The sequence below is a fragment of the Delphinapterus leucas genome, chromosome 2 (genome assembly GCF_059928025.1).
Source record: "Delphinapterus leucas isolate spDelLeu-1000000601 "Yukka" chromosome 2, BTC_Dleu_Yukka2, whole genome shotgun sequence".
Taxonomy (NCBI): Eukaryota; Metazoa; Chordata; class Mammalia; order Artiodactyla; family Monodontidae; genus Delphinapterus; species Delphinapterus leucas.
Window position 1 is genome coordinate 888,302 of NC_143130.1, and position 18,290 is coordinate 906,591.

Sequence of the window (18,290 nt, forward strand, 5' to 3'; positions counted from 1 at the left end):
AAGAGAAAAGAATATTTTGTAATGAACAATTCCACAGCAACAGGGATTTAAAATCTACCAAGATCACTCAAACTGCCAATAACCCCCTTTTAAAACTAAACCCTAAGATTGTATTAAGAATTTTTTTTAAAAGGCAAAATCTCTTTTGTGATAAGGAAGAACATTGCAAAATAAAGCCTAGTGATTTGGCTAATTTTAGTTAGCATGTATACACACAAGCACATATGGAATTTGGGTTACAAAAACAGACTTTTGATATAACAATTCTCATTTATTTCATAGGAAGAACACCAAAAAATGCCCCCTTTAATTTAAATGTCACTTAGCACAGCACGTTCTACCAATCAAGAGATTGCCAGGGGGGCAAGGAAGGGACTTTTCCAAATTTGGAACTGGGCTTCAAGCCTCTGAGGAAACAGTGCAAGAGAGCAGATTCTTTTTTATTACTGTTATTGAGATAAAATTGACATACAACATATATAACATGGCATTAGTTTTATGTGTACAACATAATGAAAGAGTAGATCAATCCTTGATTCTTAAGTTGCCACCTGCTGACAATTACAGGGTCCAATGGTCCCTTACGCGGTCCACGGGTACTTGTTCCCACTGGGAATTTAGCACCGTCCAAGGGGGAAAAAATCAAAATTCTGTTGACCTATGTTCAAATTTGCAACAGGGTGATGATTTTTGCAGAAATCTAGTGCTGTCACTGTTTCCTAGGCCACACAGGTGCTGCAGCAGTTATGCCTGTCAGAATCCTTGTTCCTTCTCATCAACTTTCATGGCATCTCCTTATTGCCATTTGTGTTTGGAAAATTATACAACTATAATTATGTCAAGTCATTTGTTCAAATTCGCTCACAGAAGCATAAAACAGTGACAGAAAAGAGTAATACAATCACAGAGGTTCCCAATCTTCTGAGTATGATCTGAGTACCAAACGTTACAAGGCTACAAAGGCAAGCGAACATGACGATATTCACTAATAAACCGACAACGCACAGTAGTAGCCCTCATTCAATATCCCTTCCTATCAAACACATGCCCGCTACACTAATGTCATTGGTTTTCATCTTGGATGCCATAAACATCACTGCAAAGCTATAGGATTTCACAGGGCTGACAAAGGTAAAGGTGAAAATGTGCTTCAACCACCAGAAACGATGGTGATGAATGAATTTCCGAAAGAGGTCTGTCTACCAGTTGCCAACCAAGGAAGAAAAACCTAACAGGCCTGACGCTGCATGGCACTTCAAGAGGGAACAATCTGAATACCAAACTTTAAAAAAAAAAAAACTTCACTAGAAACTGAAGACTCCAAATATTTTTGTTAAAGTGCACTTTTTATTATCCTGCTGGAAAAGTTAAACAGTGTTGTTATAAAATGTTGTCAGCCATTTTATGGCAACAAAGAAAATTTCAGCAGGCGCCATTCTTCGTTCATGCTAAGACTAGCACAGAGTTGCAATTATACCCTAAAATGTTGTTAATTAAAATGTGGTCACAAGGGGGCTCAGGCCCATGAGATCTACCAGGCTGTGGGAAGCTGAGAAACAGTCCTTAAAGGGCCCCTACACATACTCACCCACCACGGGGCCCAGTGCAGAAGTAGCCCTTTGAAAAATCACCCAGACTTTAAGTGAAAAAGACTCATTTGCTAACTTTAAAGTGTTGGTCTGGGTGGCAGGGGCCTACTCGAATTCTCTGCAAGGACAGTGGCTGGCGGGGGCCACATCCCTGCTCTCCTTTTTCCCTGTGTGGATGGAGAATGTCACCTGCCATGTCAGTAAACAAAGGGTGCTGTGGCCATCAAGCCCTCAGCCACTGCAGCCGCCCTGACCGTGCACCCGAGGGGATTCAGGATGGAGAAAAGCAGGGTCCTGGCCCTAGACAGTTAAAGTGCACATCAACGGAATGACTTCAATGAGGCCAGACTCTTGCATCCTCCCATACACAGAAAAGCGCTAAATTCTTTAACTTGAGGTGTCTGGTTTTCTTTAATGAACAGTAATCTTTTGAAGTTCCGACAACCTGGTCTTTGTTGCAGAAACTCCTACAGACCCTGGCTTCCCCCGTCGCCTCTTCACAGCAGCTCCTCAGAGCACCCGAGAGGGTGCCTCCTGGGCTGAAGTCCTCAGAAAGTTCGCCAAATAAAACATAATTCCCAACTTTTAGGTTGTGCGTCTTTTTCAGCTGACAATCGCTAAAGCCAGCAGCTGCCACTTCTTTCTCCTTTCTTTCTGGTGGGTGTCATCTTCCACTCTCCCTCTGCCTTGCTAAAACCAGTGGGTGCCATCTTTTTTTTCTCTTTACTTCTTTTTCTCATTTTTTCCTTCTTACGGAAGATGCCAACTTTGTCCACCTCGTTCCGGGTAGCGTGTGACATCTTCACGCTCTCCCTCCCTCTGTGCTGCTCCGGAGTGCCAGCATCCCCCCGAGGGAAGCTTCTACGTACATCTGGTGACCCAGTTTTTGTGCCTGGCTCTCGAGGCCAGGGGGGGCTTCCATTCCTGGGTCCCATGACGTAACAGTCATAGAGTTCTTGGCCAACTCCCACCCCAAGGGCACCGCACGGCCAGCACACTGAAAACACACTCCTTGCCCTTCTGTGAGCGAGGCCAACCTGCTTGTTCTGCAGCCTCAGCCTCGGGCGCAGGGGCTTCAGGGGTGTCACATGTCTAGAGGCAATGGAGGTGCAGGCCAGGTATAGACACCTGTTTGTTCTCCCTCTGCCTCACTACAGCTCACCAGTAACTCCCAGAAAGGAGCTTATACACTCATCTGGAGCCCTGACTTTTTGGCTGCCACCCAGAGGACCCCTCCAGATCCTCTGGTCTGTGGACAGCAGGGCTTACGCTCACAAGACTGGATACGTGTTTGCGTTCTTTAAAAGCTGCTGCCTGAGGGTCTGGCTTCCAATCAGCCTGAATCTAGTTGCTGAGATCCTCTCCTTTGGGACAATGGCTGGTCTTAGCACACCCTCAACTACTGGGAGCCACTAAAAATAAAATAGGATGGCTGGAAAATCACAAAGGTTTGAGAGACACCAGTTAAGGCAGGGTTGAAAAATAAGGTTCATCTCCTACAGAAGGCCAACCCTTCACGACTTGGAAAGGTAGCTATTTCATCTAATACACAGAAACCAACACAGAGTCAAGCAAATGAAGATACAGAGGAATACATTCCAAATGAAAGAATAAGGTAAAACCTAAGGAAAAAACCTTAATGAACAGTGGTATGTAATTTACCTCATAAAAGGGAAAACCTAGTGGTGATAAAGATGCTCACTTAACTCAGGAAGAGAACTGATGAACACAGTGAGAACTGCAACAGAGACAGAAAATACAAAAAATACCATAGAGAAGTAACAGAGCTGAAGGATAAAATAACTGAACAAAAAACGACACTAGAGGGATTCAACAGCTGACTACACGAACCAGAAAAAAAAGGATCAGTGAACTCAAAGACAGAGAAGAGGAACTCAAAGAAGAAGAAAATCAAAAAAAGAAGAAAAAAAGTAAAGACAGCTAAGTAACTTATGGGACAACATCAAGCAGACTAACATTCACAATATAGGGATCCCAGAAGAAGAGAGAGAGAAATGGCAGAGAAGTTATCTGAAGAAATACTGACTGAAAACTTCCCTCGCCTGGGGAAGGAAACAACACCCAGGTCCAGGAAGCCCAGAGAAGTCCAAATAAGGTGAACCCAAAGAGAACCACACCAAGACACATTACAATTAAAACATCAAAAGTTAAAGACAAGGAGAGACTCTGAAAAGCAGCAAGAGAAAAACAACTTCTTTCATAAAAGAGAACCCCCATAATACTATAAGCAGGTTTTTCAGCAGAAACTTTGCAGGCCAGAGGGAGTGGCATGATATATTCAAAGCACTAAAAGAATAAACCTTCCAACCATGAATATTCTACCAGGCAAAGTTACCATTGAGAAAGGAAGTAGAGGTAAAGAGTTTTCCAGACAAGCAAGAGCAGAAGTAGTTCATCACCACTAAACGGGCCTTAAAAGAAATGTTAAAGGGACTTCTTTAAGCTGCAAAGAAATGATGCTCCTTAGTAAAAGGAAAATATATAAAAGTAGCAATCTCACTGGTAAAGGTAAATACATAGAAAAGGTAGTGGATTAATTACTTATAAGGCCAGTGTGAAGTTTAAAAGACAAAAGCAGTAAACATAACTGTAATCACAATAACTAGTTAAGGGACACACAAGATAAAAAGATAGAAAATGTAACACCAAAAACATAAGAGTGGTGGAGGAAGTAAAAATGTAGAGCCTTAGAATGCATTCAAACATAAGTTGCTATTAACTTAAAATACTGTCATAAATGTAAATTGTTATAGGTAAGCCTCACGGTTATCACAAAGGAAAAAAATTATAGGAGATACACAAACGACAGTGACAAAGGAGTCTAAACATACCACTAAAGATAGTTATAAAACCACAAAAGAAGAGAGCAAGAGAAGAAGAAAGGAAGAGAGGAACTACAAAACAGCCCTAAAAACAATTAACAAAACGGCAGTAAGTACATTCGTATCAATAACTACTTTGAATATACATAGACTAAATTATCCAATCAAAAAACACAGACTGCCTGAATGGATTAAAATACAAGACCTATCAATAGCTATTTGCTACCTACAAGAGACCCACTTCATACGTAAGGACACACCCAAACTGAAAGTGAACGGATGGAAAAGATACCCCATACACATGGAAACCGAGAAAGAAATCTGGGGTAGTTACACTTACATCAGGCAAAATAGACCTTAAAACAAAGACTGTAATAAGAGACAAAACAGGTCATTATATAATGATAAAGGTGTCAATCCAACAAGAGGACATAACATTTGTAAGTATTTATGCACCCAATATAGGAGAAAGTAAATATTAACAGACCTAAAGGAGGAAACAGACAGCAACACAATAATAGTAGGGGACTTTAATACCCCACTTACATCAGTGAATAGCTCATCCAAACAGAAAACCAATAAATCAGGAAACATTGGCCTTCAGTGACACATTAGAGCAGAAGAACTTAACAGATATATACAGAACATGCCATCCAAACCAAACCAAACCAAATATACATTCTTCTCAAGTGCAAACAGAACACTTTCCAGAAGTATCATATGTTAAGTCACAAGATAAGTCTTAACAAATTTAAGAAGATGGAAATCATATCAAGCACCTTTTGCACCTCTGACTGCAATAGTACGAAACTAGAAATCGATTACTAGAGAAATACCTGGAAAATTCACAAGTACGTGGAGATTAAATAATGTTACTGAAGAAATCAAAAAACTAATAAAAATGAAAATACAACATACCAAAACTTAGGTAATGTAGCAAAAGCATTTCTAAGGGGGAATTTCATAGATATAAATGCCTAAAACTCAAGAAACAAGAAAAATCTCAGATAAACAAACTTTATAACTCAATGACTAGAACAAAGCCCAAAGTTAGTAGAAGGAAGGAAATTTTGAAAAGATTACAGCAGAATTAAATGAATTAGAGACTTAAAGACAAGAGGAAAAAAAAAATCAATAAAACCAAGAGCTGGTTCTTTGAAAAGATCAAACTCACCAAGAAAAAAAAAGGAGAGGGCTCAAATAAGTAAATCAAGAATGAAAGAGGAGCTGTTAGAACTGATATTACAAAAACAAAAGGATCATTAAAAGACTGCTTCAAACAATATGCACCAACAAACTGGACAACCTAGAAGAAATGGGTAAATTCCTTAGAAACATACAACTTACCAAGAGGGAATCATAAACAGAAAATGTGAACAGACATTACTAATAAGGAGATTGAATTAGTAATCAAAAACCTCCCAACAAACAAAAGCCCAGGACCAGATGGCTGCACCGATGAATTATAGCAAACATTCAAAGGAGAATCAATGCCAATCCTTCTCAAGTCTTCCAAAAAACAGAAGAGGGACCACTTCCAAACTCATTTTACAAGGCCTGCATTACCCTAATATCAAAACCAGGCAAGGAAAACACAAGAAAAGAAAATCACAAGCTAATATCCCTGATGAACACAGCTGTAAAAATCCTCAACAAAACATTAACAAACGAAAGTCAACAATACATTCAAAAGGCGATGCACCATAATCAAGTGGGATTCATTCCAGGAATGCAAGGATAGTTCGGCATCTGCAAATCAATCAATTTGTGATACGCCACATATACAGAATGAATAATAAAAGTCATACGGTCATCTCAACAGACGAAGAAAAAGCATGGGACGAGATTCAGCATTCCTTCATGACAAAAAGTCTCAACAAAGTGGGTATAAAGGGAACATACCTCAATATAATAATGGCCATTTAAGACAAACTCACAGCTAACATCACAGTCAAAGGTGAAAAGCTGAAAGCATTTCTTCTAAGATCAGGAGCAGGACAAGGATGCTCGCTCTCACCACTTTTATTCAACAAAGTATCGGAAGCCCTAGCCATGGCAATCAGACAAGGAAAAGAAATAAAAGGAATCCAAATCAAAAAGGAAGAAGTAAAACTGTAACTCTTTGTAGATGATGTGCTATTATATATAGAAAACCATAATGACTCCACCAAAAAAAGTGACAGTAAATAAATGAATGTATTAAAGCTGCAGGATACAAAATCATGTACAGAAATCTACTGTGTTTCCACACACTAAACTATCAGAAAGAGAAATTAAGAAAGTAATCCCATTTACAATTGCGTCAAAAAGAATAAAATACTTAGAAATAGATTTTACCAATGACGTGAAAGACCTGTTCACTGAAAACTTTAAGACACTGATGGAAGAAATTGAGAAACACAAATAAACGGAAAGATATTCCACACTTGAGGACTGGAAGAATTAATATTGTTAAAATGTCCATACTACCCAAAGAAATCTATTACCCAAAGGATTCAGTGCAATCCCTATGAAAATTCCAAAGGCATTTTTCACAGAAATAGAACAGTCATAAAATTTGTATGGAACCACAAAAGACTGCAACAGCCAAAGCAAACTTGAGAAATAAAAAGGTGGAGGCATAATGCTCCCTGATTTCAAACTATATTACAAAGCTATAGTAAGCAAAACAGTATGGTAAGGATATAAAAACAGACACATAGATCAACTGAACAGAATAGAGAGCCCAGAAACATGCATCTGTGGTCATTCAATTTATGACAAAGGAGCTAAGAATATACAATGGGGAAAGGAGAGTCTCTTCAATAACTGGTGCTGGAAAAACTGGACAGCCACAGGCCAAAAAAAAAAAAAAATGAAACTAGACCACTACCTTACACCTTACACAAAAAATTAACTCAAAATGGATTAAAGATGTGAATGTAAGACCTGAAACCATAAAACTCCTAGAAGAAAGCATAGGCAGGGAGCTCCTTTGACACTGGTCTTGGCAATGATTATTTGGATTTGACACCAGAAGCAAAGGCAACAAAAGCAAAAATAAACAAGCAGGACTACATAAAACTAAAAAGCTTTTGCACAGCAAAGGAAACCATCAACAAAATCAAAAGGCAACCGATAAAATAAAAATATTTGCAAATTATATATATCATAAGGAGTTAAAAAGAAGGCAGATTATCTGAATAGACATTTTTCCAAAGAAGACATACAGAGGGCCAACAGGCACATGAAAAGATGTTCAACACTGCTAATTATTAGAGAACTGCAAATCAAAGCCACAATGAGATACCACCTCACACCTGTTAGAACGGCTACTATCAAAAAGATAAGAAATAACAAGTTCTGATAAGGATGTGGAGAAACGGGAACCCTCATGCACTGTTGGTAGGATTGTAAATTGGTGCAGCCGCTATGGAGAACAGTAAGGAGGTTCTTCAAAAACATTAAAAATAGAATTACCATATGATCCAGAATTTCCACTTCTGGGTATTTACCCAAGGCAAACAAAAACCACTAACTCAAAAAGATATATGCACCCCCCCCAATGTTCATTACAGTATTATTTACAATAGCCAAGATATGGAAACAACCTAAACGTCCATCGACAGATGAATAAGATAAAATGTCACACACACACACACACACACACACACACACACACACACAATGGCATATTATTCAGCCATTAAAAAAAGAATGAAATCTTGCCATTCGTGACAATACGGATGGACCTTGAGGGTATTATGCTAAGTGAAATGTCAGACAGAGAAAGACAAATACCGTATGATCTCACTTATATGTGGAATCTAAACACAGCAACAAGAAGAAGCAGCTCACAGGTACAGAGAACAGACTGGTGATTGCCAGACGTGGGGGTGGAGGGCGGGCAAAATGAGTGAAGGGAGTAAAAAGGTACAAATTTCCAGTTATAAAAAGACATGGGGATATAATATACAAAAGCATAAGCAATGTAAGAAAAAACTGACCTGTGTCACTCAAGGGTCAACTGGTCATGGCCAACAAGCCATGAAAAGATGCTCGACATCATTTGTCATTAGGAAAATGCACACAAAAACCACCATGAGCTACCACTTCACCCCTACTAGGATGACTATAATTTTAAAACTACATAAAATAACAAGTATGGGTGAGGATATAAACTCATACATTGCTGGTGAAAATATAAAATGGTGCAGACTAGAAAACAGTCTGGTGGTTCCTCAGAAAGCTAAACACAGAATCCGACCAGGAAACTTTGTTCCTAGGCACATACCTAAAAGAACTGAAATCAGGGGTTCAAACAGATACTTGAACAACAATTTACATTGCAGCATTATTCACAATGGTCAAAAGGTAGAAACAACTCAAGTGTCCACCAGCAGAAAAACGGATAAACAAAATTCAGTGTGTACATACAAAAGAATATTCTTCAACCATAAAAGGGAATGTAGTTCTGATACATGGACCAGAACATGGATGTACCCTGTAAACATTATGTTAAGTAGTGTAAGTCGGTCACAAAAGGACAAATATTACATGACTCCACTTATAGGAAATATCTGAAATAGGCAAAATCGAGAGACAGAAAGTAGACTGGTGACTGTCAAAAGCTGGCAGTCGGGGGCAAGTGGAGTTACTGCTAAACGGATACAGAGTTTCTGTTTGGGGTGATGAAAATGTTTTGAAAATAGACAGTGGTGATGTCTGCACAACATTTTGAATATAATTAATGCCACTAAATTGTACATTTAAAATGGTTAATATGGCAAATTTTATATTATATACATTTGACCTCAATTTAAAAAAACTTAAAAGTGAAAAAAAAACCCAAAACTATATAGACATCACTAAATACTGCATTCCTTACAGCTAAAACAGAGGTCACACTATTGCCATAAAGATTATAAAATGAGCCTCAGAATGAAAGACAAATATTATGCAATGAATGAAAATTACTGGCAAAATTCCTACATGAGGTGACTCTGTGGGACTCTCTGTAGCAGCAAAGGTACACACTGTGGAAGAGTTACTGCTATCATGGAGGCGTGTTGGCACATGCTGACTGTACCCTTTGGAGGAAACTACCAGCAGGACAGAAGCTGAGACACAGTCTCCACCTGCGAGCCACTGGGAGAAAATGCCACGTAGTGATTTTTCTGTTAAACACTGAAAAACCCATACTACCTGGAGAGAAACTTCTTCACTTAGTTCATCAACATTTTGTGAGCAGAGACGAGGATGGAAACGAGTGTACTGATTCAGTTTCAAGGGAGCACAAGCTCTATGGGCAAAGAAGTACACTACTACCAAAAAGAAAAAAACTTGTACCCAAATGTGGGTTCACACACTGCTTTTTGTTCACACGTAACAGCTACCCATCAACCACATGCCTAATGAGCTCAACTTGCTGAGGAAGGGAACTGTGAAAATATGAACGTGGTCAGCTCAAAGCTACAGGGTATACTTCTTTTGGGGAACTATCAGAAGAAAAGAGCAGCAAGGTCAACAATGAAATGTACAAACAATCAAGGGGGGGGAATGATCATATTAGCCTTTTAAGTGAAAGATGAGAACAAAACACCTTCATGACAGACAATGCTAAGGAAGTCCTTTTTTGTTATTTCAAATGGCTTCCTTTAGTGGTGTATCTCAGTGATATACTCAGTATCTCCAAGAACGTGAATCTATCACTTTAAAGATAAAAACATCATGATTTTGATGTTGGAAATAAGGTTAGCCAGATTTCCTAACAAAACTGATCTATGGTGCAAACAACATTTTCAAGAACTAAACAACTTATTTTTAAAAAACTTTTTAATTAATTAAAAACTTAATGCAGGGATGTAAAGGGGATCACATACAGTTCCAGAAAGAAGGATTAAAAATGGAAGACAGGTGAGAGTTACTCAGAGAAAAGAATGAGAGTGCCAAGAGAGGTAAATCCAGAAGAGTGACATGAGAAATAAGGGACACAGAAAAAGTCTTACACATATTTAACTGACCCACAGAAAGAGAAATGAGAGAAAGAATGGAGTACAGGTAATATCTGAAGTGATAACAACCGAAAATTTTCCAGAATTCATGAAATACATGAACACATACATCCAAAAAGCCAAAAGAATTCTAATAGAAAAAAAAGAAATTCTACCTAGACACGCAGCAAGAATAGAACTATAGATACCCAAATCAAAAAAGAAAATCTTAGAGAAAGAAGCTAGATTACTTTAAAACAGAGAGTCTGACAGCTGATTTCGAAACAGCAACTTTAAAGATATCGTTTCTTCATCTTCTCATTCTTAGTACACTGAAAAAATAATAATGCCAACCTAGAATTCTATGCTTAGTAAGAATACCCTTCAAAATGAAGGCAAATGAAAGCATGTCCGACACGACAACAGAGACAGCTGGACATCAGCAGACCTTCAATAGTGGAAATTCTAAAGATTTTTATATTAAGCAGATGAAAAGTCATCTTGGATTAAAATGCCAAGTTGTAAGATGCTATGAAGCTGACATCTTCAAGGTTTGGGTTTTGTTTTTTGTTTTTTAATAGAGAGTCAAAATACATGACACAATAGCATATAAACGGGGAGGGAAGCATACAGGGTAAGAGTGTAAGGTCTTTAGATTGTCCAGGATGACAATAAAGGTACAGATTAACGGGGGATTTTATAATAAAGGATGCATGTTGTAATTTCTAAGGTAGCCATTAAAAATAGAGAAAGAGAGTGTATAACTTCAAAATAATTAAGGGGAAATCTAAAATGATAAAAAGAAGTATTCTAATGAACACACAAGAACAGAAGAGAACAGGAGTAAGGACTTTCCAACACACTACGTGACTGTGAAAATCTGACGAGAGAATGAGAAAGGAAAATTACAGGCTACAATCACTCATAGACACAGATATTAAAACTGTAGATAAAATGTAAGCAAGCCAAATCCAGCAGGCTATATGAAAGGGATAAGGAATTAGGAGCAAATTGGGCTTATCCCTAAAATGCCAGTTAGCTTAACATTCAAAAATCAGTGATATTTGCTATATTGAGAAAACAGGAACAAATAAAGCGCACTTGACAAAATTCAATGGCTAGCGATTTTTAAAAAGTTTTCTGCAAACTAAGAATAAAAGGAAACTTCCTTAATCTAATAAAGGGCATATATGAAAAAAACCCAGAGCGAGCATGACAACGAAGAAATGCTGGAGTAACTCCTTTTGAGATCTAGAACTAAAAAGAAGGATGCTGAGTCACAATGACAGTCAACACTGTAATCAAGGTCCCATATGGCAGCTCTGCCCGCAGGGGAGAAAGGACAGTCTTTACAACGTCACGGTGGGAGAGCTGGACATCCACGTGGGAAAAGTTAATCTGTAGCCTACTTCACACCTTACACAAAAATCTATTCTAGAGTATTAAAATCAAAATGTAAAAGGAAAAATGAATAAGTTCCTGACCACAGGCTAAGGAACAGTTCATGAATAAAATAGAGAAATCACTCACCATAAAGGACGTGGTGATGAGCTGCACTGAAATGTGTGACTCCTGCACGTGGACCAGGGCAGGCGGCAAGGAGAATGAGAAGACAGGCCACAGAACAAGAGAAGACGGCTGTCAGCTAGCAAAGCTGACAAAGGACGGAATCCAGGACACAGAAAAATGCCCTACACAGAAGACCAGGCAATTGAAAAATAAGCAGAAGATGTCAATCGGTACCTCACGAAGAGAACATCGAAATGGCCAATGTGCAGATGTGTTCAACCTCATGAACAACCAAGAAGTGCACATTAAAGCTACCATGAGCTACCACTACATATGGACCACCATGAACAACAGATACAGATATGGAGTGACAGGGTCTTTCCCACGTCCTGGAGGAGGAAAGGGGCTGAATGTGGAGTGAATAAATGGGTCACGCCCATGTGATGAAGCCACCATAAAAATCCCAGTACTGCCGCGTTCAGCGAGCTTCTGTGTTGGTGAACACTTCTACACACAGTGGGTGACGGACCCCAACTCCCACAGGGATGGAGTCTCCTGATCTCTGGACCCTTCCAGACCTCACCCTACGTATCTCCTCATCTGCATCCTTTATCCTGTCTTTTATTACACAGTAACCTGACAAGGATGAGTTAGATCTTTCCCTTAGTTCTGTGAGCTGTTCTAGCAAAGGACAGAATGCAAGGAGGCGGCTGTGGGACCCCACTTTGCAGCCATGCTAGACAGAAGCTGCGGGCAACCTGGGGGCCTATTACTTGTAACTGGTATCTGAAGTTGGGGCGTCTTACGGGGACTGAGCCTGTGAGGTCTGCGCAACCACCAGCGTGTGTCAGAACCGAGCTCTGGGGACACCCAGCTGGTGTCGCAGAGAACCGCTCGGTGTCAGGGAAACCCACACACCTGGAGTGAGAGCTACTGAGTGTCAGGAGTACTGTCTACACAAGTATCCTGCACTTCTCCTTTGCAGGCTGGACCGCCTTTCTCTTCTCTTAAAGTAAATATTGCAAAATCACCGTCATAGGAATAGGCAATCAAAAAGCAGACAGCCAAAAAATAAAGAAGAAAACCAAGTATAGAGGTATGTCGGGCAGTTCACTAAAATATTATGCTTTTCCCCTGGATTTTGTAATATTTATTTTATGTATCCACTTTTAAAAATTCGTAATTTGTTATTTTTTCCCTCATTCTAAATAGTCACCACTAACCTAAAAAAAGTTCAAGTGGTAAAATTCCATTTATAAAGCTCAACAATGGGCGAAATTAAACCAAAGTGCCTAGGGAGGCTTAAAACATACGTTTTGTGTACACTGTGAGGCAGGATCTTCTTTGCTGTCCGTCGCCATGGCGGCTGTGGAGGCAGCGAGTGGAGGAAGCGCACGGGATGCTCTCAGGGGTTCAGTTTCTTTCCTCAGGTGGTGGCCACGTGGATGTTGGCATTATAATCACTCTTAAAACTGTACTATGAAAGTTTTATATGCATTTCTGTATATATATTACGTTCCACATTATATGATATTTGTGAAATTCAGACCTAATGAATTTGTAAAACTAACACAGGTACTATGCAGGGAAAGATCGATTCCATAAGATTAAAAACAGAATGGTACTATCACAGGAACGAAAACAAGATCAACTCTCTAGTTGATAAAAGCTGTGTCCCAAGGAGGGACAGGTAACAGTTTGGACACTACTACACATGCACACTGGGCTGAATAATTCAGTAGATAGATGGTGCGTGGTGGGTGGTGGTAGCCAGTGGGAATTTACAGACAAGGGAAGGAGGCTAAAATGATCCATTTCCTATGGATTAGAGCTGGAGACACCAGTAAGAACTCATATGTAGCTTAATATACTTACAGACGATTGCACATAGAAATGTTCATATATGTGCATATATACACGGGTCAGTACACACACATGTATTTCTTTGCTCTGCCAGATGAGAGGGCCTAAAAGAAAAACCACTGTGCAAACCTACCATCCAGATCTTGGTTTCTAATCCCATTCCCTAATAAAAGGAGCTGGTGGTCCTTTGAGAAATGGCTGATTCTAGACGGGGCACTGCAAGATTAACCTGGAGCATCCCCTCATGCCCAAAGTAAGGAAGCGTTTAAAACACGCCCCTGTGGATAGGGATACGTCAAAGAAACCAACTGAAAAAGCTCCCAGTGGCCCCAAAGCTGGGACAATTTGAACAACAAAATAAGTGAAGTAGAAGTGAATTATGTCCCGAAGTGTCAATAAACATCCAAGAGTCCACACGGATATGAAAAAGGATTGAATAAATTAACGGGAGAGAAGAGAGAAAGTATTCCAAATAAGTTACAGGGATCCGTCACCCTGAAGGAGAGCAGGACACACCCCCTTCGAATGTGAGAGGCACGCAGACGTCCTTCCCCAGAGCACAGCGGGACAGGGTGGGCAGACAGAGTCACTGTCCAGTGGGGAGGTGGGGCGAACATCACATCAGCCACTTAATCAGCATCAACAGTCATAAACCAAGTGGACAGCACGTCCCCTTAACATACAATATGACGACAGGGGCACTTTACATCAGACAAATTCCAACAGAGGGAATTCCACTACATATCTGACCAGTACTACTCTCGGAAACGGTCAAGGTCGTCAAACACAAGGAAAGTCTAAGGAAACTGCACAGCCAAGAGGAGCCTAATGAGACGAGGTCAACTAAATACAATGTGAGACCCTGGACCCAAAAAAGGATATTAACGGAAACTAAGAAAATCTGAATATAGATTTTAGCTAATAATAATGTATCAGTGTTGATTTTCTAATTGAAATGAATGTACCAAACTAAGGTAAGATGTTAATAATCAGGGCAACAAGTATAAAGGATACTGGAACTCTCCGTCTTATCTTCATAATCGTTCTCTAAATCTAAAATTACTCTAAAAATAAAATTTAAAAACAAATTTTTTTAAATAAGATCACCAGATCATAATAGCTAAGAACGAAAACCCAGAACATATGTATACACGAGAGGGGCTAATACACATTTATGTAAAAAGGCTGGGCTACTGAGTGAGCGATTTGGGGACTACTGGCTCTTCACGTGGGAAATACGTTAAGATTTGATTACTGTCTCATTCCACATGCAAACTAGTTGGACTGAAATTCCAAATGTGTAAAATCAAATTTTTAAAATCATTATTATTTTTAGGCCAGGCCATGCGGCATGCGGGATCTTAGTTCCCCGACCAGGGATTGAACTTGCGCCCTCTACATTGGGAGCACGGAGTCTCAACCACTGGACCGCCAGGGAAGTCCCAAAATTTTTTTAATTATTGAAAGAAGATCTTAGAGACTATCTTCTCAATCCTGCCTTAGGTTGGAAAGACCTTCTTAAGCACAAGGAAAAAAGCATTCACCACACAGAAAATACTGATTTGTCCATATAAAAGTTTTCAACTTCTATTTTAAAAATGATACTATTTAAGGAAGAAAAAAAGGACAAATGACCAGAAGAAATGGTGTTCAACCTAAAATGACCCAACGGGTTAATACACAAAATACAAATAAATAGGGCTTCCCTGGTGGCGCAGTGGTTGAGAGTCCGCCTGCCGATGCAGGGGACACGGGTTCGTGCCCCGGTCCGGGAAGATCCCACATGCCGCGGAGCGGCTGGGCCCGTGAGCCATGGCCACTGAGCCTGTGCGGCTGGAGCCTGTGCTCCGCAATGGGAGAGGCCACAACAGTGAGAGGTCCTTGTACCGCAAAAAAAAAAAAAACCGACAACAAAAAATACAAATAAATACTGCAAATAAATAAGAAAATGATAAACCAATAGAATGGGAAAAGGATAAGAACAAATCACAGAGGAATAATGGCCATTAAACAAAGGGAAATGTGCTCAATGTTGGTAGTAATGCACATTTCACACCTAAGATACCGTATTTTCCCCATCAGATTGGTAAAAATTATAAGGACATAATATTGAATATTGCCAAGAACATGGGGGAAACGATTCTTATGGTACTGTCCGTGGATTGTTAAGTGGTTTAACACCTCTGGAGGCCAATGTGACAACATCCATTAAATGTGTACATCTTTTCTCCTAAAATATTACAAAAGAAACAAAACCAGGGCTTTCATTAAGGGTAGTCTGGTTCACTACACAATGTAATGTGACACAATGGAAAGCTATGCATTAGTTGAAGAGAATCTGGAGTATCTATGTTTATATACACAGATGTATGCACACACACATATCATAGAAACACCTCTTCGAGACATTACTTCCTGTAGAAAGAAAGTCACAGAACAATCCATAGAGTGTGACAGAATCTGTGATTAAAAAATAAGAAAAAAGACAAAACAATATACTTATGTACACACACATTTACTTACAAAGGCACATAAGTGTTTAATGTACAGAAAATTCTTGCAGGATACTCATCAACCTGAGAAAGAAAAGGAGACTGGGGGAAGGGGAAGAGCGGGTAGGAAGGGTTTCTTTCCTTTTTTTATCTGTGTAGTTTTATGTATTACTTATGTAACTAACTGCTCTCAAAGGAAGAGGAAGTGGTGGAAGTTTACACAGCAAGCACTTCCCCACGTGAGCACCACGCGTGCACTGGGGCCGCTGTGAGTTGCACCCGCTCCCACTGCGTGAGAACCGCCCTTCAGTTATGCTGACGCTGTTCCCCTGGAGACCATCGCTAAGCAACGCTGCTGACAGTAACAATGACCCTTGACTGATCAATGGCATCTGGTCTACAAGGACGGACAAGGGAACGTGGCATCTGATGGGTGCCCACACCCTGGGGTCCTCCTGAATGCTGTGACTCTTAAAACAATCTCCTCTGCCCAACTCAAACCTTATTGGGACACACTGGTCAAAAACTATCGCAAAGCCGGGACTGAGTCGCACCAGCATTTTAGATTTGCACCGAGCGGGCCAGCTAGGCGTGCTAGAGTCCTTTTTTTTTTTTTTTCTTTTTTTTTTCTTTTTCCGGTACGCGAGCCTCTCACTGCTGTGGCCTCTCCCGTTGCGGAGCACAGGCTCCGGACGCGCAGGCTCAGCGGCCATGGCTCACGGGCCCAGCCGCTCCGCGGCATGTGGGATCTTCCCGGACCGGGGCACGAACCCGTGTCCCCTGCATCGGCAGGCGGACTCTCAACCACTGCGCCACCAGGGGAGCCCTAGAGTCCTTTTTCCATTCTAAATAGCCTATGGTATTTTTCACGACCGACGCCTGAACTGCCACTTTAATCATTCCCCATGTTAGGTGTAATCAACAATATTTTGCATTAAACTAAGGCATTTTTTGGTGAACGAACGGCAAGGCAGAAAACTTATTTACTACATAAACTGTGGTAAATTTATGGTTCAAATAAATTTTACCTATAATTTCCCAAACCACGACGGAAACTTAAATCATTCATTTTATATAGTGGAACACAATGTGGGCCTATATAAAAACTGAAAAGAAAAAAAAAATTTGTCCAAAGGAGCTGCTTCCAAGTTCATGTCTTGAGAAAAGAAGATTTTTATGTAATTTAAAAATCAAAATCACTTCCTAAGAAAAACTAATCTTCAGTGTAAATCACAGTAGAAAAACATCATTCTTGATGGATAAAGACAGGAAAAAACTTGCCAAAGTGTAAGTATGGCTCTGCTTGAAACAGCAAAGAACGGTACGGGCAAATCGTGCACGTGACAAGGCCAGGGTCACCTAACACAACACAAAATCACATTTGTGATTCAGCTCTTTAAAAACTAGGGTGCCAGTGGCTGTCCAGGACAAGACATATCTCAGCTGGTTACAGAAGGGTGTTAATGTGACCAACTCAGTATGGTCAGTGCAACAAAGCCCATCCCTTTAGCCACACTCTGTGCCACCCCCTCTTCCGAGTGGTCTTAAAAATGCAAGCTACAGCTCCCCAACCCCACTCGCATTGTTTTAATATTTCTGAGGAGGGTCCAAGAATCTACATTTTTCTAAAGTGCTGATTCCGGGGAACCCCAGGAAAGGGCTTCAAAGGGGCACTGACCACCCCCATCCCACCTTCTAAATCAGGTCAGAAAGAGGGGATTTCACACATACATACATGCATGAGTTTTTTTCCCTTTCTTGTAAAGCTTTAAGTATCACTAAGTCTTACAACTGATAACAATGTGCTTGTTTTAATTGAGTTCTTTAATGACATATATCAACTTCAGAACAGTTTTCGCCTCCGGACAGAAAGAAAGAAAATAGAAAAATGGGGGGAAAAAATGAGAGGTCTGAGCAACTACAGCCAAAAAAATTCATCGCTATGACTAAAGTAGAGTGACAGGTAATATGAGTACCATGATACTTTCCACACTTTTCTGTATCTTTAAAATACTTAATTTT

General features: G+C 40.0%; 1 protein-coding gene across 14 annotated transcripts in view; it reads right to left on the minus strand.

The window, feature by feature from the left end:
* Positions 1-18,290, minus strand: part of MPP7 (MAGUK p55 scaffold protein 7) — a 250,618-nt gene that overhangs the window by 177,748 nt on the left and 54,580 nt on the right. The window lies entirely within an intron of this gene.